Source organism: Drosophila melanogaster, chromosome 3L (assembly GCF_000001215.4).
Source record: "Drosophila melanogaster chromosome 3L".
Classification (NCBI taxonomy): Eukaryota; Metazoa; Arthropoda; class Insecta; order Diptera; family Drosophilidae; genus Drosophila; species Drosophila melanogaster.
The window spans coordinates 25936702-25961272 of record NT_037436.4 but is presented as its reverse complement, the minus strand read 5'-3'; the positions used below and the strand labels follow the sequence as shown (position 1 = coordinate 25961272).

The following is a 24571-nucleotide window of genomic DNA, read 5'->3' as shown; positions in this document are numbered from 1 at the left end:
AAAATATTTATTATATGTATTGAGGATTTAGTTTCTTTAAAAAGCTACTTAGATAATGGGTAAATGTGGGTCACGTCTAAAACCTTAACAAAGCTATAGTTTATAGTTATAGTTAAAATAAGTGACAGGTAGAAGGATGCGCTTCCGACCATACTTGCAGCGCAAGTTTGTTCTTAAATTTTTCCACGCCCACGCCTAAAAAAAGCCAATTATGCCACACCACAACTTTTGAAAAATGCTTTTATATATTTTCATATTTTTATTAACCTTGTAAATTTATATCGATTTCCCAAAAAAAATCGCAACGCTACTCTAACGCCCACAAACCGCCGGAAACACACACGGACGCACTTTAAATTTTTTTCGATTGTTATATGTTTTTTTGTTTGTCCAAAACGGTCACGCCCACACTTTTGAACCATTTTTAATTTTTTTCTCATTCATTGTTTGGTTATGCAGCCCGCAGCTAGCAGCAGCTCATCATAAATTTGAGTTATTTTATTTTATCACTCTTATACAATGCTCTGTGCAGCAATATATTTTGCAATCCCCTGTGCTATGTTCCTCTCTCTCAATAGAGAGCGAGCACAACTGCTTAAATCTTTATTTTGTGCTCATTTGCCTTCTGCTTAGCAAAGTCAGTTAAAAATTATGTGTTGATCACACCGGTACTGCTGCGATGCACTTTAACTCTTAATCGGTTCGGTACGGGCACTGCCGCCGTTCATGTTATACACTACAGCCCTGTGTGGCAACAATGTGTTACGCTTTCATTCTAGCTCTTAAATTGAATTCTTCAATTTGTGTATTCTTTTCCTTTCTACCCTCATAAGCAGGAGCAATTGCTCTGCTTAATATAGAGTTCTTAAAAGTTACTCTGTCGTGTATTTATTGTGAAGCCACCGGCTTGCGGAAACTGGCGTAAAATACTGTAAACATAACATACCAGGAAACTGGTTAATAGGCGCCCAATTAGGGGTATGTGCATTAGTCATTACCCACGAGCACAAAAAAAAAAACACTTTTATCTACAAGTGAATCAAACTCAGCCACCTTGCTGACCTACGTCAACGCATGCAACACAGCGAGAAAATCAAACTCGCCTCTTGAGTACGGTTGGATGAGGTGCGCTATAACGCAAATTTTTCTGTGGCCCCAACAAGCCCAAGGCAAGCGGGTCAAAGAACCCATACTTTAGTAGGCAGCACAACTCGCTCCGGTGCTCTAGAACCAATGAAAGTGGACCCTTCGCTGTCAAAGTTTGGACAGCCAATCCAGGCCTCCGTTGGTGTCAACAGGCGATCCGCCATCTCTGATCGCTCAAACGGTAAGAGCAGACAACGAAGGGTCAGTCGTATTTTTTTTTTTCGCATGGGTCCCACGTGCACACCTCCCGCAAAACCGACCGAGGGGCGCTTCCGTGTATCGTACGGCTCGATTCGCGAGAATATATAGACGCGATATAAAAAAGAGAACAGGAACGAGGAAATGAATATAATGTAAAATAACTATATTAAATATTAGTGTTAGTAGGATCTAATTATGTAATAAAAAAGTTAAAATCGAATGCTTTAAGAGCGGCAGAGAGTCAAGATTACAGATAATAGGATAAAGTCTATTATAGTCAGAACATAAAACTTTGTAAGGGTCATGCAACTCATAGTTAGATCTACAATGATTTAAGATAAGGGGTATATAGTTTCTAGTGAATCTACTTGGAATAGAGAAGTTAAGCAGACTAATCAAGTCGGGACTCTCAACATCACCACGAATAAGCTTACAAATAAAGACTGTTCCAAGCATTGTTCTACGGTTAGCTAGGGACGGTAAATTAATTAAAAGTAGTCTACTGGAATAAGGAGGTAATATACGGTTTGCATCCCAATTTAGGCGCCGCAAGGCAAAAAGAAAGAAGTTTTTTTGGACCGATTCAATGCGGTCCGAGTGGACTACGCATTGTGGACTCCAAACAGGTGACCCATACTCAAGAATCGGACGGACTAACGAAATAAATAAGGTTTTAGTCCTGTAAGGATCATCAAATTCCTAAGACCACCTTTTTATAAAAACAAGCACACCCCTGGCCTTATTGAGAATAGTCGAAATATGGTCAGCAAATTTTAGTTTAGGGTCCAGAAGAACACCAAGATCATCAACCCGTGTTATTCTGTCCAAAGGGCACCCACTAAGAGTGTATGTCGTGCGTATTGGTTTGACACGACAAAAGGTCAAAACTTTACACTTGGAGCCATTTAAGTTTAATAAGTTATCACGGCACCATATTTGAAATCTGTCCAGATCGGATGGTAAGTCCAAATGGCGCGAAATGTCCTTGTGCTGGAGGCATAATTTACCAAACACGTGAATGTTTTATTACTAAGGGGAAGTCGTTAATGAATAAGGTAAAAAGAAGCGGACCAAGATGGCTCCCTTGTGGGACACCGGATGTGACTCGGAGAATACAAGAAAAAGAATTTTTAAAGAGGACTTGTTGTGTCCTGCCATTCAAATAGCTTGAAATCCAATTTAGAAGATCAACAGGGAAACCTAAAAGATCCAGTTTTCTTTTTAAAAGGTAATGATTAACAGAGTCAAATGCTTTACTAAAATCAGTGTAGATGACATCTGTTTGAAGATAATTTTGAAACCCTGTATTACGAAAGAAGTTAGTTACAAGAGGTTAGTGGTTGTTGATCTGCGTTTCATATAACCGTGCTGACACGGTGATATGATTGATCTACAAAGGTGCTGCAAATGAGGAGTGATAACATTTTCAAATAGTTTTGGGATATCCGACAATTTAGAGATTCCTCTGTAATTGCTTGCATCCTGTTTGCTACCTTTTTTATGAAGAGGAATCACAAAGGATTCCAGAGATAAGGTAAACAGTTTCAGTAGAGGATTCAACAAGGCTTACGCACAGAATCTGAGCACACAGCCAGGGATCCCATCGGGACCTGGCGAATAGACCGGTTTAACTAGCTGAAGATCGTTAAGCAGTGAGCTTTCGTTTATAGTGGGGCAAAATATTAGATTTGACTCCGTCCGGTTAACTCGCAAGCCAACTTGCGTTCGATCCATGGCTCAACCACCGTCACACAAAACTGCTTTGTTGCGTTGTTCAACGTAAAAGCAACATTTTTCATTCTACCAGACTTGTCAACCTTTGAAGGCATAATCGGCCTCGATTTGTTAGCTCAGGCTGGGACGTCTCTCTGTTTGGCCTCCAGTCAGCTCAAATGGGGTACGGAAGTCGAGAAAATCTTCTTCCACAAATGCGCTGATGTCAACTTTACCGATGTGGATTACGCAGAAGTGCCCGGTTTAGTGCGGGAGGCTTTTCGAAAATTACTAAAGACCAGAAAAAAGGCTATTGCAGACCCAATCGACGCCCTGCCATACAATACTTCGGTGTTTGCCACCATCAGAACAGTGAGCGGAGAGCCCATCTATGCCAAGCTTTACCCATTTCTCATGGGCGTAGTCGACTTCGTCAATAAGGAGATCCAAGGTCTTCTAAGAAACGACATAATTTAAAAATCGGCATCCCACTACGGATGCGGGCAACCGCAACAAGCGCTTAATGTTAGACTTTCGCAAACTCAACGAACGAACCATTCCCGACAAATACCCCATGCCGAATATATCAATGATATTAAGCAATTTGGGTAAAGCTCGCTATTTTTCGACACTGGATCTCAAATCTGGATATCAGGTCGTGCTAGCGGAACGTGATCATGAAAAAACTTCTTTTTCGGAAAACGGGGGAAATTATGAGTTCAAGAGACAGCCGTTCGGCCTCAGGAACGCCGCAAGCATCTTCCAGCGAACGATCGATGATATCTTACGGGAACAAATAGGCAAATTTTGCTATGTTTATGTTGATGACGTGATTATCTCCTCGCAAGACAAGAAGACTCACATTAAACATGTAGAGTGGGTGTTAAAGAGCCTACAAGAAGCGAACATGAGAGTGTCGGACGAGAAATCGCGTTTTTTAAGAAAACCGTGAGCTTTCTTGGGTTATAGTCACCAGTAACGGTGCAACAACGAACCCAGAAAAAGTCAAGGGCATAAAATAATTCCCAGAGCCCAAGACGGTATTCGAAGTCAGGTCATTTCTGGGCCTCGCGAGCTACTGTAGATGTTTCATCAAAGACTTCGCTGCTATAGCAATGTCCATTTCGAACATATTAAAGGGTGAAAATGGAACAGTTAGTAGGCATAGATCGAGGAACATTCAGGTGCGGTTCTCTAAGTCCCAGCGAGAGGCGTTCCAATATCTTTGCAATATATAGGCGTCAGAAGACGTCATGCTCAGCTACCCGGATCTAACGACAAAAGCTTCGGCCTACGGTATAGTAGCGTTGTTTTCCCAAAAGTGCCATAACAATGATTTCAAGGACACTTAAGGACAGTTAAGCCAACTACGAGACTAACGAGCGGGAGTTGTTGGCCATCATTTGGGCCCTGGCTTAACTGCGGCACTACTTGTATGGAGTGAAAGATATAAATATCTTCACTTACCATCATCCTTTAAATTTTTCTGTGTCGGAATCAAACCTGAACGCCAAAATTAAGAAGTGGAAGGCCCGCATAGACGAGTTCAATGCTCGACTATTTTACAAGCCCGGCGAAGATAACCTGGTAGCGGACGCCTTGTCCAGACAGCAGCTTAATGTGCTGGATCAAGAATAGCCCGAATCTTGCGCAGCAACGATTCACAGTGAGATGTCTCTCACCCTCACAATCGACTCGACAGACAAGCCGTTGAACTGCTTCCAAAACCAGATAATACTGGAGGAAGCACGTTTCTCGTCTAAAGATACCTTTATTCTATTCGGGAATAAAAGGTGCTACACGGTCAACTTCGTCTGCAGGGAGTCTTTATTAGACGAACTGGTAGACCAAATTTGTCCCAAGGAGCTTTTCATTGCGATTTGCACACGCTCGCAATGATACAGGAGATAGTCCGGAGGTTCCCAGCCACACATTTCTGGCATTGTGGACGTAATCAGATTTAAAGAAAGAAGGTAAATCCTAACTGCTGAACACAATAGGGCACACAGAGAAGGGCAAGAAAATGTAAAGCAGGTATTGTCGGAATACTATTTCCCCAAAATGGCAAGGCTGGCCAATGAAATCGTGCAGAACTGCAGGACTTGTGCGAGGGCCAAGTATGACAGGCACCCAAAAAAGCAAGAACTCAGTGAAACACCAATACCGTCACACACAGGGGAAATGTTGCACATAGACATTTTCTTTACTTTTTTTTCTCTCTTTTTATTTACAATCAGTCTTAAAAAAGTATGACAATAAGTAAATTTTATAATTAATCTTAAATTAACAGAGGCAGTAGTTATCCATTAATCCCTTCTATATACCCTACTCATAACATGTTTTAATACTTAAAACCTGTCGGGGATATCTAGCACGAGAAATCTTTTAAGTCTTCTGACGTTGTCATTATTATTTTCCAAACTTAAGGCTAGGTTATTTTCATGTGTTCTTAGTCTATCTATATATTTTTTAATATGTTTTGCTATTTCTTCTTTAGCAAAAGGGATTCCTAAGTCTTTATGGATATTTGCATTTGAAATATAAAATGGAGCATTAACAATTTGTCTTAATACTTTTGATTGGTAGCGTTGTAGAATCTCAATATTTGAGTTGCTGGCAGTACCCCAAAGCTGTATGTCATAAGTCCACACGGGCTTTAGTATAGCTTTTTTTTTTATTTTCCAGAGTGGTTGCAGATTTTCGGCCAAGCAACCAGGTCATCTTCAAACTTTTTTGATTAAGGAGCTGGCGTTTTGCTTTTATGTGTTTTTTCCACGTCAGTCTGCGATCGAGGTGCAAGCCAAGGTACTTAATGCAATTACTTCCATTAAAAGACACTTCTGCGCAGTCACCTCTTCTAAATGCAAAAGTTATTTGCGCAGATTTCAGGGCGTTGACTTTAATTTTCTAAAAAAGAAACCAGCTTTCAATAAGTCGTAGCTCTGCTTGCAGGAGTTGTGCGGCTTCCTCTTTAGATGAGCTGGTAGCTAATATAGCTGTATCATCCGCGTATGTTGCCACAGTGCAGGTATTTGTTACCGGCATATCTGTCGTGTACAGGGTGTATAAGACAGGTCCTAAGACGCTTCCTTGTGGGACTCCAGCTTTTATAAAGTGACAGGGCGAGTATTAATTTTTTTTGTTGCATATAAAATTGTCTATTGGTTAAGTATGACTTAAATAATAAAAAATATGGTGCAGGTAAACACTTTTTGATTTTATATAATAAGCCATTACGCCAGACTCGATCAAACTCTTGTTGAACGTCAAGAAATGTTGCAGTGCAGTATTTTTTGCTCCCAAATGCTGACAAAATTTAATTTATAATCCTGTGACATTGCTCGGGGGTTCCGTGGCCTCTTCTGAATCCAAACTGGTGTTCGGGTATGATAGCGAATTCTTCCAAGATTGGCAACATTCTCTTTAAAATTATTTTTTCAAAAACTTTAGAAAATAGTGACAACAAACTAATGCGTACGATGTCACTTCATTTTCTGCCTTGTTTGGTTTATGGATCATTATAATTTCTGCACATTTCCATTGGCTTGGGAAGTGGTCAACTCTTAACATCACATTAAATATAAACGTTAGAAATCGTACACACTTTGGTGGTAGATTTTTCAAGGTTATGCCATCTATTTTGTCCGAACCTGGAGCCTTTTTACTTTGCAGTCATTTAATTTCTGATGAAACTTCATTAATACTGACTTTACGAATGGGTAAGCTCATTGGGTGACTCGAGAAAGTTATGTACTTCCCTTTCTGTTTGCGGGTTATCAATATCATTTTGCTGAAATACAGAGTGCAGGTGTTGAGCAAATGCTTTGGCTTGTTCAGCATCAGATCTACACAATTCGCTATTACAGTTTCGGACTACTGTGTTTCTTTTTGCAGGTCGCTTGAGATATTTGGTTGCTCTCCATAAATTATGTTCGTGGTTACAAAAATGCTTGATAAATTGTCCAGGGAATTCTTTTTTCTTTGAACTTCGGGACAGGCTTGGCGTGGTGTCTTTTTTGGCTTTGATTTTACTCTCTGCCAATTCAAAGGAGTTAGGTCTTCGTCGCTGTCGCTCTGCCATTTCAAAGCAGTTAGGTCTTCGACGCTCATGATGACAGCAAAGATAGTCAACAGTTAATCGGTGCTTATCAGCAACCACAAACTTATTGTTGTATTTTATGATTGTAAAATACACAAGAAATATCTGATTTTAAGCAAAACAAACGAACTTGACAAAAAGTTGTTCCTCACTTGCGTTGACAAGTTTTCTAAATTTGTCATCGTACAACCTACCGCCTCGAGAGCTATTGAAGACCTGAAGCCAGCGCTGCTTGAGCTCATGAATTTTTTCCCAATTTTTTTTTTTCATCGTCCTAACGCACCCTGATGAGCCACAGGTAGAGATCCACAATAGGGATAATCCCTAATGATCATCCACGCATATCATATTCTTAAGCATTTTTCTTAGTATTGGTGTTGGGTTCCCCCTTCATTACTGAACAGAAAAATCAATACCAAAATCCAGAGTCATATCAATAAACTAACTGCCACCGTCACCTTAATCCTCAAGACACCAAAAGAGTTGACATCTGTAATTTGTATGAAACATTGCTCGCGAGAAATAGAATGCTTATGATGGAGCTTCAAAATTTAATATTAGCTGTGACACTTGAAAAAATGAACATTGTTAGCCCGAATATTCTTGATCCCGTAGATTTAAGATCAGTTTGCCTAGAGGAGCCCACCAACACCCCTATAGGGGACCTCATGTCAGTATCGTCCGTAAAGGTTCTGCAATCCAATAACACTTTACACATTACACTTTATCATCAAATTTCCGGTAATTAAGTTCGCTTGTAAGAAAATTACTATTGTCCGCGTCAGTAACAAAGGAGCCATGCTACGTTTAGACGATGGCGTTATCGCAGAGTGCAACAAGATTACACCGTCAAAGCTTGCACCGAATTAAGTTAACGCCGCTACGGCGAGATTGTGAAATACGGCAACAACGGCATTGTGCAACGTAAGCATTAGACCGGATGTCATTACGTAGCCGGCAGACACTGCTTATTTGCGTGGCCGCTACGAATATAAGACCAGAACAATATGTTTCGCTTTCATTCTAGCATTTGTATATTCAGTTCTTTTTTCCCCTCATAAGCAGCAGCACTTGCTCTGCTCTATAAAGAGTTCTTAAAAGTTACTTTGTCGTGTATTTATTGTGAAGCCACCGGCTTGCGAAAACCGGAGTAGAAAACTATAAACATAACATACCAGGAAACTGGTTAATTTGTACATAAGTGGCTGCACTTTTCGCTGCACCTGTTTCGATTGCTCTCGTTTCGTTTTCGGTTTCTTTGCTTACTCACATCAGCATTTACGCGTAGCGGCAAATTAACCCGTCTCGCTCGCCCTAATTTTCGGCTTCTTCATTGCCTACCGCCAAATTCGTGTCGTTTTGGCTGTGCAAAAAGAATTGACTTTGTGCATAAACACACACTGTTTGGTTGCTGGCGCAAATACAGTGCTTGTAAGACTGTTCACCATTGTGCGTGCATTTTATACTGAACGGATTAAAATTCAGTGCTTGAATTATTAAAATAAAATAAAATGTCAAACAACGACACAGAATAACGTTTTTAAAGCGCAAGGAAAATTCCATATTTGTCGATGCTAAAGAAATTGCTGCAGGATTAACCACCGAATCGGTCACCTGCCCGAATGATGATGGCCTGCATTTAAAGCTGGATTTAATAAACCAGAGGCCTAGTTTAACTTGGCTCATGATTCGCTAGAGGAATCCCTCAATCAAATGGGAAGCGAATTGCTTGACCAGTTCAAAAACATTGTCTTTGAAATGCGGTATGTTGTACAAACGGAACTCAGTAGACGCAAAGTGCGAGAGATTGCTTGTTCGACGACCGAATGTGCCTAACCGGAAGCTACCAACCTTTTGGGAAAATTATACTGAATACACAGATCTTATGTCGATGTTTTCCACTGTCATCGATAAAAACCCAACACGTGCTGACATGGAGAAGCTTCAACACCTCAAGTCTAGCCTAAGAGGTCCCGCTTTGGATGCCGTGGTGCACTTCACGACATGGGCACCCCTGTGGAAATTTTCGAGTGTATTCTCGTTTATTGTCTTCTCCAAAACGTCGACCGTGAAACCCAGCTATTATGGGAGGATGCTGCTCCCACTGAAAGGCTTCCCGTCTCAGCGAGTGCAGACGTGTTTCGTTCTGCTTTCCAACTAATGTATAATCAACTAATAAATAAATCACAAAATCAGCAAAATTAAAATGCAAAACGAAATTCGTGAGCAACGTCAAAGTGAACAAGACGAGCGTCGGCTCCCTTCAATCAGAAACACTCAAACTCTCCCAAGACCAGAGAGCGCACTCTTGCTCTCCGTCGTTGCCGAGCACAGTTCCAAAATCTTGGAGCGAAGAGTGCACTTCCCCAATGCCGCAACCAACAACAAATTACACACAAACTCCGTTAACCATTGTAGGCAAGCCTACTCTCCTAAGCCTGGCTGTAGTAACTACCAGCACGGTTGCCTCTCTCACAACTGCAATCGTAACAGTCTCCCTCCTCAACTCAAACGATTTAGTTAACGACCTCACCGGCTTTTGCATTGCAAGCAAAACAATTAACAGCTACAATAAGCGAGTGATAAAGCTAATAAAACGACAGATAGTGCATCTAAAAAACCAAAAGCCTCCACAAATATACATCCAAGAGATTGCTATGAACGCACTGGTTAATAAAAAAGTTTAGCTTATCGGAAATAATAATTTTCACGTTATACCTCTAAGAAGAGGAAAAATGCTGAATGATGAAGAGGAACTATGCTTCAGGTTAAAACCGAAGACGGTTTAAACGTACCAACTCAAAAGCAGTAGTTGCAATGAAGTTGCCAAATGCATTTCACGAAAATGGCTTTAACGTTAAATCAGTTATTAATATTCTTAACAAAGATAAGAAGCCCCAACCGCTCTTCAAGGTCGAGTTAGACCCAAGTAGCCAAACACTAAAGAGAAATGAAGTGCACCCAATTTACAATCTCCAAATAAATTAAAATTAAAGTAAAATTACTGTAAAAGAACCACATAAGCGTTATGGTCCAGTACAATGCCCCAACTGCCAAGACATTTTATACCCTTCCTTCCGTTTGCGTCGCCTGCGGGGATCTGCACGAATCTGGCACTTGCCCGGCTAATAAACTTGATCAAAATAAAAAAAAATGTGGCAATTGTGGTGGAAACCACACAGCTAATTACCGGGGATGACCTGTCTACAAAGATCTTAAAAGTCGCATGATCAAACGAATTGCTTCGGCTCGTAGTACTTATAATACCCACAAATTTATAGTAAGCGTCCAATCGTTTCCTGACATTTTCTTCTCCAACGCCAAAATGTCATCCCTTCCTCCAGTAAGCACCATACCGGATGTACGGCCATAAAATCGGGAATGGAAGGTCCCGCGTCCACAACAGAGTTCTCAAAAGGGCCGCAACATCAAGCCGTCCCAGACGACCTGGAAAACCCACCAAAAAAAGTTGACATTATGTTGCTCTCAGAGACCCATCTAACCAGCAAGTACACTTTTTAAATAAATGGCTACATGTTCTATGCCACTAATCACTCCGATGGAAAAGCATATGGAGGAACCGGCATCTTTATCAGTAGTCGCATTAAACATAACTTCCTTGATCGTTTTGGGAAAAACTACCTACAAGCTACAAGGCGGTAATATAATTCTGGCCACCGTCTACTGTCCGCCCCGTTTTTTAATTACTGAGAATCAATTTATGGTATTATTTTGCACCCTTGGGGATCAATTTTTTGCTGCGGGCGACTACAACGCTAAACATACACAGTTGGGATCCCGTTTAGTAAATCCTAAACTACCAGATCTGATTGATTTTGCGATCGTAAGAAAAATTCCTTTAGTCTCATCTGACCACTCACCCGAACTCTTCAATTCTTTTTGGCAGCCAGAAATTAAAGAAAGTCCGCGTCATCTTACAACATCAGCCACAAACTGGTTAAAGTATAAAAAACATGTCAGCACACACAAAGCCCTAACGAAAACTATTAGGAATGAGAAGGATAAAGAACATCGCCGGTATATTAAGAAACTATAGCCGACAAACACAGGGCAGTCATTCTGGAAGGCAAATTTTTGCCTAAGTATACCTATGGAAGCAGAGATGCCTATTCGGGATAACACTGGGAAATTGGCCCGTGGTGTTGCAGAAAAGGCAAATGTATTTGCTGCTCATCTACAAAAGGTCTTTCAGCCGATCCCACCATCAAATGGCTTTACGCTCCCGCATGTCTTTGACGGACAACCCACTGATCCACTGAATTTTCCTCCGAACGAAATTGAAAAAGTTATCAAAAAACAACTGAATCCAAAAAAAGGCAAAAAAAAAAAAAAATGGCCAGGCGCCATGACTTAATACCTCCAAAAATGATTATGGAGCTACCAAACTGTGCTGTACGATATATCAGCACCTTGTTCAATGCCATAGCTAAAAACAATCAATTTCCCAACCTATGATAAACATCCAACATAATTAGATTCCAAGGCCAGGAAAGCCAGCCATCATCCTACAGACCAATAAGTCCTCTTTCATGCATCTTAAGCTCTTTGAAAAATTACTCATCATTCGTATACAAGCACACCTGCAAACTCGTAGAGTCCATCACATCAATTTGGATTCCTTCGAAATCATGGAACAATTGAACATAACAACAGAGATCAGAACTTCTTTTGAGCACGAGGAATATTGCTCAGCCGTATTCCTAGACGTCGCCTAAGCATTCGACCGAGTGTGGTTGGAGGAGGGCCTCACGTATAAAATAAAACCACTCCTCCCACCATATACACACAAGCTGCTTGAATCTTATATTTAAAAAAAATAAAAATTTGCTGAAAAGTGCAATGCGAATACCTCCGAGGACCATGTGATTGAAGCGGGAAGCCCTCAGGGTATACGCAGCTGACATCCCTTCAAGTGATCGAACAACACTATCAACTTTTGCTGATGACACCGCAATTCTCAGCCGATCGAAATGCCTCTGCAAGCATCAGCTGGATTGGCTGGCTAACTGACGTATTGCAATCAACGAGCAGAATAGGTGTAGCTGTCCCCCATTAACTCTAAACTCCACGAAGTGATTAGGCCATTTAACTCGGAGTTCATGTACACAGAAGATTATTTGGCGAAAGCACATTGAATCCAAGAAAGCGCATTTGAAGCTGAAATCCAGTAGGTTTCACTGGCTTATCAACTCGCGCTCTCCATTATGTTTGGACTACAAGGTGCTGTTATACAACACAGTTCTAAAACCAATATGGACATATGGATGTCAACAGCAACATTGAAATACAACGAGCACAATCAAAAATCCTCCGAACAATAACTGGTGCGCCTTGGTACATCCGAATCTACGGATTCCCGTTGTAAAAACTGAAATTGTCCAGCAGAACGCTAAATACCTTTCACTACCTAAAGTGAATAATCACAAGCGCCTCTAACGCAGAGTGGTGGCGTCCATAGGCAAAAAATCAAAAAATCCATCACAACAAATTTTTGCAAAGTATTTGCAAACCGGTTTTAGATATAGATATGTAACGGGACTTTTAGAAAAATTTCTCAAAGTCGTATTCATCCAAACGACGCAGCTGCAGTCTGTCAGCTATTTTCAAAGTAAAATTGTACTTTGAAGTGGCCAAACGTTTGCTATTGTGCTCCGATTAAATTGATTTAAAATGGATTTTAAAGTTGAAGGAATAAACTTGCATTTCATTTTGTCTTGTGAAAATATTTTGATTGAATTATTATAATAATAATAATTATTTTGTGTATTTTGTGTACGTCTTTTCTATGTTTAGCTACAGTTTTAGATATGTTCCCCCCAAAACCCACCAATGTGAGTATAATCGGTGTTTTCTTTATTGTTTTAAGATAATAAAATCGTTGAGTTTTGCTGCCGTTGTATGTATTGTCATGAATAACGAAAAGTTATCTTACTTTTTTTGAACAGATCTATGACGCAATCACTAATATTCCCTTATTTTTGTTTGTGCTGCTGCTTTGTTTTTGTCATTTGTGTTTTGTGTATAAAAAATATACATTATATAAATTATAAATTATAATTTATATATATTATAAATTATATTGTGTATATATTATATTCATTTTAAAGATTTTTATCTTTTTCGTGCATTTTTTTCCGAATTTGTTTTCGTAGGCGCTTCTTATAAGTGCGTGATTTCATGCATTCATATTTTTGGGCTTTGGTTCACAGAAGAGGTCTCGTATGCAGAAAAAGCTCAGGCTGTGCTGAATTATGAATTAGAATTCATAATAAGGGCTTTGCAGCCGAGTTGACTGAGGCTAAAAAATGTATTGGTTACATTTGCAAAAAAATGGCCACCTATTGAGTAAAAAACAATCCAACGAAGAATGCAGTTTTGAACAATCAATCCAATTGGCTGACCACCATGGAAATAATTACACTGAAGCCCCCTTTTTTTCCTCAAAAAATGGATACAAGTAATTATCGTGGCCGCCCTAAAATTGATTTGGCTGAGTCTTCTAAAAGGACTAAACGCCGCCGAATAGCTCTGCTGGAAGAATATGATGAGTCTGCAGCTTCTATTCTGCGCTCATCCGACTTCCAGCCGAATTTAAAGTCATCCGAAGCAAATATTGAAAAGGTTGTATAGTTTCTAATGGATACTGGATTAACAAAACACCAATATTTGCTGATCCGTGAGTTCGTTAATTGCGAAATTGTAAAAATTGTAGCACGCTTTTAGGTGTATTTTTTGGTTGTTTCGACAATTTAACCATTCTTAAATTTAAAAGAACTTACAGTATCAATTTCAAAACGCTATTACCACTAGAAGTATTTTTGGCCGCGACTCCATACAAACAAGCTGTGCAACGTAACGGTTCAACTGCCCAGATGCCAAGACCTAGGGCCATTTGGCATAATTTTTTAATTAAGTGAGTAGATTAAGATTTGTAAATTTATTGTTAATCTCTATATACCAAGAGAAGATTCAATAAAATTCACCACCCCATTTAAATAAAAAGAAAACTTGGTTTGATGCCTTTCTCCGCTTTTAAGTAGCACAAATTCTCCTACTTTGAGCCTAAGTACTTTTGCCTAATTTTTATCAAATCGCTCTTTGTCATAAGCTGCAGTGGCTAAAACATTCTTCTCAGCTTGTGCTCTTACATTTGACAAATCAACATCAGCTATAAATCGGTTTGGTACTCCAAACAACGATACGGCCGATTGAGCAGCATTGAGAGTTGCACATCACTGTCTAATTTAAGGCTTTGACTAAGATAGACTTTTTTCGCACGGGTCCCACGGCCACACCTCCCGCCTATCCGACCGTATGTCGTATATCGTACGGCTCGATTCGCGAGAAGATAGACGCGATTTAGAACAGAAACGATGAAATTAATATAATGTAAAATAACTCTAATATATATTAGTGTTATGTACTAAAAAAGTTAAAATTGATTGCTTTAAGAGCGGCAGAGAGTCAAGATTACAGATAATAGGATAAAGTCTATTATAGTCGGAACATAATACTCTGTAAGTATCTAAAATGATTTAAGATAAGGGGTATATAGTTTCTAGTGAATCTACTTGGAATAGAGAAGTTAAGTTAAGACTAATCAAGTCGGGACTCTCAACATCACCACGAATAAGCTAACTAACCAAATAAATAAGGTTTTAGTCCTGTAAGGATCATCAAATTCCTAAGACCACCTTTTTATAAAAACAAGCACACCCCTGGCCTTATTGACAATAGTCGAAATGTGGTCGGAAAATTTTAGTTTAGGGTCCAGAAGAACACCAAGATCATCAACCCGTGTTATTCTGTCCAAAGGGGTTGACACGACAAAAGGTCATAACTTTACACTGGGAGCCATTTAAGTTTAATACGTTATCACGGCACCATATTTGAAATCTGTCTAGATCGGATTGTAAGTTCAAATGGCGCGAAATGTCCTTGTGCTGGAGGCATAACTTAACATCGTCTGCATACATACAGTTTGTCAAGAAATTGTTTGCACAATGAAAATAAATTGTATTTTTGACTTTCAATGCAAAAATATAAAGGCCTTTTATTAAAATTCATGAATTTTTTTATTAATATCTATATATTCATTTGATTTTATCAATATGTAAAAAATAATAACAAAACTATTAAAAATGAACGAGAAAAACAACTATATCCAAGTTTGCACAGATTTGACACTGTCAGGATATTGTTTGCACAAAGTACTTAAGCTATCTTAGACCTTTAGTTTATAAGAAATTATAATAACTTGAGGTAATTCTAATACTTTGTATGCATACCCTTAGCATTAATAAAATATTGTATGCGTTTTTTCATTGAAAAAATAACTTTTCAAGAACATATTGTTGCTGGATCTTATGCCACTCTTCTAGTATAGCAGCTCTTAGTGCTGCTCCGTTGTTTGGTGACCTTTTTGCCACTTTTTCTTCAAATGAACCCACAAATTTTCTATGGGGTTCAGATCTGGACTCTGAGGAGGCGTATCGATGAGCTTGCCGCAGCAGCCAGTTCCGCACATAAAGCGTCTTATGCTTGGGGTCATTGTCATGGTAAAATTTAAAATCAAGTCTGTTGTACTTATAAAAACAGAATTTTGGGGCTGAATGTCAGATTGCATTTCAAAATGTTTAAATATTGTTTTGCATTCATTGTGTTCTCTATGAATGCCAAATTCCAACTCCTCGACTAGATATGCATCCCCAAATCATAACCGACAGTTTGCCAAATTTGACTGTCAGTATGATGTTGCGGTTCTCCAGCGTAGTTAGCGCCTTACGCCACACTCTGTTGGGTCCATCGTTGTAATACAACATCATCTTGGTTTCGTCGGAGAAAATTACGTTATTCCAGTAATCTTCTGGCTGATTTTGCATTTTGATAGCGAAAGTACGCCGTTTTTCGATGTTAATTGCATAATTGCCGGCAGCATTAGTTTCTTTCTTGCTACCCGTGAGTGGTACTTATGCCGATGTATGGTTTGGCGCACTGTTTCGTGTGTCACACCCAGATCGCACTCCTCCTTAAGCTCCTTAGCAACAGTTCTTAAGGATATTTGCGGATTTTCATAAATTTTTCGCATAATAAGTCGGTCGGTAAACGGTTGGAAATTTTATTTCTACGTCCTGCTCCACATTTTAAATCCAATCTGCCCACGTTGTTTGCGCGATTAATAACATTATAAATTGTTCTTCGCGATGCAGAAAACATGTCTGACAATTCTTTAACAAATTTTCCCAAATAGTGATTATAAAAAAACAGTTGAACTACTTCAAAACTCAATCGTTTGCCAGGCATTTTTAAATTTCACAAAACTTACTGGAACAATGCTCACTTTGGCAAATTTTACAACCAAATGCATAAAAATCTGCCACCCACACAACGCATAAGGCGTAAATGACTGATTATGTACCGTTTGATTATCGAAATTCCTCGGAATAGGAACAAAATAAAAAACAATTTCTTGACGGTGTCAAATCTGTGCAAACTTGGATTTAGTTTTTCTCGTTCATTGTTAATAGTTTTGTTTTTATTTTTTTTACATATTAATAAAAAACATATAAACAAATAAATGTAAATAAAAAAATAAATAAAGGTAAACAAAAAGCCCTTAATTTTGCAATGAAAGGCAGAAAATACAATTTATTTTTATTATGCAAACAATTTCTAGACAAACTGTAAGTACACGTGAATGTTTTATTACTAAAGGGAAGGTCGTTAATACGTTAATATACGTTAATACGTCGTTGTGGGGCACTGGATGTGACTCGGAGAATACAAGATAGAGCATTTTTAAAGAGGACTTGTTGCGTCCTGCCATTCAGATAGCTTGAAATCCAATCTAGAAGATCAACAGGGAAACCATAAAGATCCATTTTTCTTACTAAAAGGTAATGATTAACAGAGTCAAATGCTTTACAAAAGTCAGTGTAGATGGCATCTGTTTTAAGATTATTTTTGAAACCCTGTATTACGAAAGAAGTTAGCTCCAAGAGGTTAGTGGTTGTTGATCTGCGTTTCATAAAAGCGTGCTGACACGGTGATATGATTGATCTACAAAGGTGCTGCAAATGAGGAGTGATAACATTTTCAAATAGTTATGGGATATCCGAAAATTTAGAAAATCCTCTGTAATTGCTTGCATCCAGTTTGCTACCTTTTTATAAGGAGGAATCACAAAGGACTCCTTTCATATATGAGGGAGCTGTGAAGATTCCAGAGATAAGGTAAACAGTTTCAGGAGAGGCTTGCACCGTTACCGTAGTGTTTTCAAAAAATAGCGAGGAAGGGTTAGAACTTGTTTTTCGCTTAGTGCTAACGAAATTATAAGACTGTTTCGGATCCTCTGCAAACTGAAACTTACAACGATTTAAATAATTCTTGTAGCACTGAGCATTGAGCACGGTAAGGTTTAACCGAGCGCTTAAATATTTACAAAGGATGTACTGAGAACCGGTATTTTTAAATTTTGTATAAAGTCTGGACTTTACATTTCTTAGGTGTGTCAAATCTTTATTAAACCAAGGAGGTTTAGAGATTGACGGATAGTACATCGGAACACAAGAGTCAAAAAATGATTTAATTGCGGTATAAAACACATTAATGGCACCGGTCATTATGTTGCAGGAGTAAAGAGTAAAGATCAGACCAATTAAAGCCAGCTATAAAATTGTTTAGCTTCCGAAAATTTGCCTTGCGAAAACAGTGAATTCGCTTTGTTGACTTCTCTGAATTTGCTTTTAATACCGTACCTATGTCGATTGCCACCTAGAAAGTAGGATGATATGGATCTTCAGGTTGAGTAAGAGGTGCTATCCTGGACAGAAACACTGTTCAAGGACTTGTTACAAGACATAGATTTAACAGTCGACGAAAAGAGTTTCGAATATAGTTCATCAAAAGTCATGTTGTGCTAAAGGGAGAAGGATATTCGATTGTTCTTCTGGGGACCACGTTGTGCCAGGTATATTAAAATCACTTAGAACTACCAATTGGTCCCTGTCAGACAGTTTATTTAAGATGGACGGGATAGCGGACAGATGATTACGGGACTCGTCAAAAAGTAACTCCTCCGACGCGAAGGTACATCTAACCGCAATTAAGACTCCACCTCCCCACCTCCCTCATACCTATATATTGTGTACATACCTGGGAAGACTTCGGAGTAAAGTAACACCGTAAATGGTAAATATTAATCTCAAACTTCAGAGTTCGTTGCCAACATCGCAGCTTTGCTATCAGCCCAACCTAAATGAAAATTCTGAAGACTGGAAAATACCAGCTAATCTTTGCTTGGCCGATCCCCAATTCTTCAGGCCCCAAAAAATTGACATGCTAATAGGCGCTAGTCTTTTCATTGATCTGCTGTGTGTAGCCCAAATAAAATTGGCCGATGGACTCCCATTCTCCAAAATACTCGTTCTGGATCGATTGTCACTGGTGGTGGCCTCTCCCCTAACAAGGTTTTATCATTGACCGTTCAGTCAAATGCTCTCAAATGCCTGATGAGGGCAAATTTTGGGAGACAGAAACCATTGCTGAATCCGTCTCTAAGCGCACAAAGGAAGAACTCGACTGCGAGGCCCACTTCAAGTATACATTTTCTAGGCTTCTATCTGGAGAATATTCAGTTCGACTTCCTGCAAAGCGCAGCCCGGAAGTGTTGGGAGATTCCTATCAACAAGTCTTTCGCCGTTTTTTAATCTGGAAAACAAACTTGAACGCCATCGCCAGCTCAAAGAGAAGTATTCAGCCTTTATTTACGAGTACTTATCTTTAAATCATATGTCTCTGGTACCATTTGAGTTTCAGAAACTATGCAAATTTTATTGGCCGCATCACTGCGTTTTGAAGGAAGACACCACAACAACTCAGCTGCATATTGTCTTTGATGGCTCTGCCAAAACTTCTTCCGAATACTCTTTAAACGAAATACTCATGGCAGGCCCCACTTTGCAGCCTAAACTGTTTCACACTTTGTTACAGTTTCGAACTTTCCCTGTTGCTTTAACGATGACATCTGTAAGATGTACGGGTCAAGGAACCGGACAGCTACTTACAATGCATTTTGTGGCGGGACACACCCCAGGAAAATGTACAAGTATTTAATCTTGATAGAAGACGAAAAAACGTCGTTTCCAATTGGCGATAAAATTATTCTACAAGACCATAAGATTACTGGGATTACTGCTCATTTTAAATAAAGAAAATGGTGCTCAAATGATCCTGGTACTTTGAATTCCGAAAAGGATTCCTTTCTTAAATTTGATGATGGCAGCGACATTACCAAAACTCTTGGAATCGCCTGGGATTCAATCTCGGATATTCTGCTATTCTCCACATAGCCCATGAAAGTAGTTCTAAAATCCAGCAAGCGCTCTGTCCTGTCTACAATTCCTCGCTTTTACGACCCTCTTGGTCTTATCTGCCCCGTCATAACGAAGGCAAAAATCCTGATGCAGGAAATCTGGGGAGAAAAACTTGATTGGGACGAAAGTTTACCTTCGGCGCTTTATTCTGCTTGTCTTAATTTGTCTGCTGATATCTGTCTCACCCAGAAGTTGCAGTTTCCTCGTCTCGCACTGGTACCCAATAGCGTGGTCGATACCATGGATTCAGTGATGCCAGCATTGACGCATATGGAGGATGTGAATTAAAATGTCAAACAACGACACGGAAAACTGCATATATGTCGACGCTACAAAAATTGATGCAGGATTAACAACCGAATCGGTCAAATTCATGGATTGCATTCCATGATGCCAGAATTAACGCATATGGAGGATGCATCTGCATAGTCTCCATGTCTCAAAGTCAACGAGTAGCCCACTTTTTCTGCGCTAAATCTTGTGTGGCCCTATTGAAGAGCCTCCCGGTTCCCAAATTGGAATTATGCGCGGCAGTATTACTGGCTCAACTAATGCAGGAAGTCCTGCAGCATGGCTTATTTTCATGCCCTGTTGATTGTTTGTCAGACTCTGCTGTGGTGCTGTCCTGGATTCGAAATGAATGTTCACGCTTTCAAACTTTTATTTCTAATCGCATCTCTCTAATCCAGGAGCTGGCTAGAATCTTGTCTCGCTCCAAAGGTTCTCCCTGAGCTAAGGAAGAAGGCCCATCACTCTCAAGATTCCTGCCTACATCGACATCCCAACCAGTTGTATATTTGTCAACTCCTGGCAAAAATTAAGCATGTTTTTGGATACATTTTGAAATTTCGTTATCGTATCAGGCACCCCGGACAGACTGTTAATCATCACCGGAGGCATGAAACTTATCATTCGCTTCCTTCAGATGGCCACCTTACCGAGGACTATAATGCCGTGCTCAACATTCTGGAACTCGCGCACTACTCGCTTCCATTCGACTGTAGTTCTGGCCCATTGGCGGTCACAAGACAAATGCAAGTGCAGTCAGCAAATGCATCATATGTATTCGAGTCAAGCCACATATAGCTTGTCACATTATGAGTGATCTTCCTGAGGAACGCGTAACAGGTCACTGGTCTGGACTTTTGCGGCCCATTTTATTACAAAAATCCTGTTCGGATCTTAAGCGTTTGTTCCTGAACACATCACACCAAACTGCAGTACATGAATTCTGCTTGAGTGATAGCATTGAATGGCGATTCATGCCTCCTCGATTGCCGCATTTTGTAGACCTCTCGGAGGAGGCTGTCAAAACAGCAAAGCATGATTTTTACCGAGCTGTTGGCCCTGCTGTTTTGCCCGCTGACGACCTCGAAGTACTAACGCCAACGCACTTCTTAGGCACAGTCCCCCTCGTCTTGCTTGCTGAGCCTGATCTAACAAAATTAAATCTCAACCGATCGAGTCGCTGGCAGCGGATTACCTCCTACCACAAATATTCTGGAGCCGGCGGAGACGTGAATAACTAACGCTACTTAGCAACGTTCCAAATGGCGAGCACAGAATACAGACGTTCTTATCGATGATGTCGCTTAAGTAAAAGACGAAAACCTGCCACCCCTCAAATGACTACTTGCTCGAGTAATCAATCAATAATTTGAGCTATTTTATTTTATCACTCTTATACAATGCTCTGTGCTGCAGTAGATATTGCATTCCCCTTTATACTGTGTTCCTCCCTCTCAATAGAGAGCGAGCACAGCTGTTTTAATCTTTATTTTGTGAAACTTGCTCATTTGCCTTCCGCATAGCAAATTCAGTTACAAATGAAGTGTTGATCACACCGGTACTGCTGAGATGCACTTTAACTCTTAATCGGTTCGATACGGGCACTGACGCCGTTCGTTTTATACCCTACAGCCCTGTGCGGCAAAATATATTTGAATAAAATTGAAACATTAACTTTACCGTGTTTATAAATTGCCACACCATTTCTCAAAATCAATGAAAAAGCTCAAAGCTCATTCGAAACAAAAAATATTCTCCCTTCGTATATTATTATGGAATGCGAATGGCGTCTCCCGCCTCAAACTCTCGCTGGGCTCTTGAAAGATAAAGCGGTTGACATTATGTTGCTCTCAGAGACCCATCTAAACATCAAGTACAATTTTTAAATAAATGGCTACAGGTTCTACGCCACTAATCACCCCGATGGAAAAGCATAAAAGGTTGAACTTTCTATCAAGTGGGAAACCCACATACTGGCCTACAGACCCCCGAAAACTACCAGATCTGATTGATTTTGCAATCGTAAGAAAAATTCCTTTAGTCTCATCTGACCACTCACCCGTACTCTTCAATTCTTTTCGGCAGCCAGAAATTAAAAAAAGTCCGCGTCATCTTACAACATCAGCCACAAGCTGGTTATAGTATAAAAAGTATGTCAGCACACACTTAGAACTCAATCCTATGCTAGACAGAAATTCAGATATTGAAAGTTCTGTAAAAACATTTGTCGATGATAACAAAAGCTGCCAGTGTTGCAACACCTTAAATAACTTCTAAGCAACACTTAAGATATGAAACTAAGAACAGGCAAATCGAGACCTTAGTGCTAGAAAAACGACGCCTCCAACGAGAGTGGCAAACCCACAGATCACCAGCCACAAAGCAACGGCTAAAGACGGCAACACGCACCCTAAGGAAAGCTATTAGGAATGAGAAGGATAAAGAACATTGCCAGTATATTGAGAAACTATCGCCGACAAACACAAGGCAGTCATTCTGGAAGGCAAATTTTTGCCTAAGTATGCCTATGGAAGCAGAGATGCCTATTCAGGATAACACTGGGAAATTGGCCCGTGGTGATGCAGAAAGGGCAAATGTATTTGCTGCTCATCTACAAAAGATCTTTCAGCCGATCCCACCATCAAATGGCTTTACGCTCCCGCATGTTTTTGATGGACAACCCACTGATCCACTGAATTTTCCTCCGAACGAAATTGAAAAAGTTATCAAACAATAACTGAATCCAAAAAAAGCACCTGGCCGTGACTTAATATCTCCAAAAAGAATTATGGAGCTACCAAACTGTGCTGTACGATATATCAGCACATTGTTCAATGCCATAGCTAAAAACAATTAATTTCCCAACCAATGGAACACATCCACCATAATTAGATTCCAAAGCCAGGAAAGCCAGCCATCATCCTACAGACCAATAAGTCCTCTTTTATGCTTCTCTAAGCTCTTTGAAAAATTGCTCATCATTCGTATACAAACACCTGCACACTCGTAACAAAGTTCCATCGCATCAATTTGGATTCCGTCAAAATCATGGAATCATGGAAAGTGAACAGAATAACAACAGAGATAGATCAGAACTTCTTTTGAGCACAAGGAATATTGCACTGCCGTATTCCTCGACGTCGCCCAAGCAGTCGACCGAGTGTGGTTGGAGGGCCTTATGTATAAAATAAAAACACTTCTTCCACCAAATACACACAAGCTGCTTGGATCTTATATTTAAAAAAAAAAAAAAAATTGCTGAAAAGTGCAATGCGAATACCTCCGAGGAACATGTCATTGAAGCGGGAAGCCCTCAAGGTATACGCAGCTGACATCCCTTCAAGTGACCGAACAACACTATTAACTTTTGCTGATGACACCGCAATTCTCAGCACATCGAAATTGTCACGTAACTCTTGTGGAGAATTAGCTGGCTAACTGGCGTATTGCAATCAACGAACAGAAATGCAAACATGTCACATTTACGCTTAATAGGCGTAGCTGTCCCCTATTAACTCTAAATAACTTAAAATTCCTCAAAGTTATTTATCCATTTACCCCGGAGTTCATCACCTGCTGAAAGACAGCAGGTTTCACTGGTTTATCAACTCATGCTCTCCACTAAGTTTGGACTACAAGGTGTTGTTATACAACACAGTTCTAAAACCAATATGGACATATGGATGTCAACTATGGGGCAATGCATGCAACAGCAACATTTAAATAATACAACGAGCATAATAAAACATCCTGCGAACAATAACTGGTGCACCTTGGTACATCCGGAACGCGAACATCCACCAAGACCAGTTGTAAAAACTGAAATTGCCCAGCAGAAGGCTATATACCTAAAGCGACTTGGAACGCATCCAACTCAATTGACCAAATCACTTATAAAAGTGTATAATCACACAGGCCTCCAACGTAACGATTCACCTGCCCGATGCCAAGACCTAGGGCCATTTACTATAATACTATAACTTTTTAATTAAGTGAGTAGATTAAGATTTGTTAACTTATTGTTAGGCTCTACATACCAAGAGAAGATTCAATTAAATTTCACCACCCAATTAAAAAAATAAAAAAAAGATGCCAGAAATTTGAAAACATCGAACGTACCAATGTTGCACTTCGAATCATGCCACAGATTGTAAAACCTAGGAAAGCCATCCACAATTCTTACAGGATGCAAAAAGGTTGGCTTTATGCCAAAACTGCCTTAAAGGTGGACCTATGACATTGTAATGCCGATCGCTGTCGTATTTGTGGAAGTAAGCACAACAAATTGCTACATTTTGGCTCAAGGCCTTCGTCATCTCGCTCCCAGCCTGCTCAACCTTAGCTAGCTTCTGATGCTCATTCAAACGGATTGTAAGTTGTTGCACAGGAATCATCACCTGGTTAATCTTCTTCCTTAGTGGCTCAAAATCTCGGAGCATTTTTTGTGTTCTTGGCCACTGCCGTCATCAATATTCAAAATAAATCAGGATCTTGGATTCCTTGTCGCGCCTTGCTCCGGCTCTCAACTACACTTTGCAATTACCCAAGTACAGCTACAGTTTCTGGAATTGGTGAAGATTTAGATCAGATGAATGTACGGTAAATATTAATCTCAAATCAGAGTTCGTTGCCAACAACCAGCCCAAACTAACTGTAAGCTCTGAAGACAGAAAAAAAACCAGCTTATCTTCGCTTGGCCGATCCCCAATTCTTCAGGCCCCAAAAAATT

At 39.8% G+C, this 24571-nt stretch overlaps 1 protein-coding gene across 3 annotated transcripts in view, besides 2 other annotated features; it reads left to right on the top strand.

Moving 5' to 3' along the window:
* l(3)80Fg (lethal (3) 80Fg) overlaps positions 1–24571 on the top strand; it is a 215672-nt gene that overhangs the window by 52840 nt on the left and 138261 nt on the right. The gene's annotated exons all lie outside the window — the stretch shown is intronic.
* Positions 5281–7051: a mobile genetic element.
* Positions 15158–16864: a mobile genetic element.